At 39.8% G+C, this 1097-nt stretch overlaps 1 non-coding gene across 1 annotated transcript; it reads right to left on the minus strand.

Moving 5' to 3' along the window:
• Positions 1 to 712: 712 nt before the first annotated feature.
• Positions 713 to 820, minus strand: LOC148556207 (small nucleolar RNA R71). The gene has a single exon (XR_015887322.1). It is a non-coding gene; the product is annotated as a small nucleolar RNA R71 (small nucleolar RNA).
• Positions 821 to 1097: the final 277 nt, after the last annotated feature.

The following is a 1097-nucleotide window of genomic DNA, read 5'->3' on the forward strand; positions in this document are numbered from 1 at the left end:
TTTATTCATCTACTAACATCTCATCTCACATCTCTGCCATCCTCACAGTTGTGTTTCTTTCTTTACATCACACTCTTTGTCTCCCTCTTTCCTTCCACTCACAAAGGGATCTCTATACTGTGGTATAAAGGATCCATATTATTATTATTTTTTTTTCTGTGCCCTCTTCTTTGTCATATGAGCAGGAGCAAGGATAAGAACATTCTTGTGGAAGCAGATCCAGAACCTGAAAGGACTCTGAAGAGAAAATTAAGAGAAGCTAAATTACAACAATCCAGAGATAACCTTTCAGAAATTTTCAAACAGGAAGAGGAGATGGCAGCCGAAAATAATAATAATGTAAGGAAGATGCTTGGTGACTTTACTGCACCTAATTCCAATTTACATGGAAGAAGCATCTCCATTCCTGCCATTGGAGCAAAAAACTTTGAGCTGAAACCTCAATTAGTTTCTCTGATGCAGCAGAACTGCAAGTTTCATGGACTTCCATCTGAAGATCCTTTTCAGTTCTTAACTGAATTCTTGCAGATATGTGATACTGTTAAGACTAATGGAGTAGATCCTGAAGTCTACAGGCTCATGCTTTTCCCCTTTTGCTGTAAGAGACAGAGCTAGATTATGGTTGGATTCTCAACCCAAAGACAGCCTGAACTCTTGGGATAAGCTGGTCACGGCTTTCTTAGCCAAGTACTTTCCTCCTCAAAAGCTGAGCAAGCTTAGAGCTGATGTTCAAACCTTCAGACAGAAAGAAGGTGAATCCCTCTATGAAGCTTGGGAAAGATACAAACAGTTGACCAAAAAGTGTCCTTCTGACATGCTTTCAGAATGGACCATCCTGGATATATTCTATGATGGTTTATCTGAGCTACCAAAGATGTCACTGGACACTTCTGCAGGTGGATCCATTCACCTATAGAAAACGCCTACAGAAGCTCAAGAACTCATTGACATGGTTGCTAATAACCAGTTCATGTACACTTCTGAAAGGAATCCTGTGAGTAATGGGACGCCTATGAAGAAGGGAGTTCTTGAAGTTGATACTCTGAATGCCATATTGGCTCAGAATAAAATATTGACTCAGCAAGTCAATATGATCT

Source organism: Arachis ipaensis, chromosome B6, assembly GCF_059453495.1.
Source record: "Arachis ipaensis isolate K30076 ecotype BB chromosome B6, ASM5945349v1, whole genome shotgun sequence".
In the NCBI taxonomy this organism is placed as follows: Eukaryota; Viridiplantae; Streptophyta; class Magnoliopsida; order Fabales; family Fabaceae; genus Arachis; species Arachis ipaensis.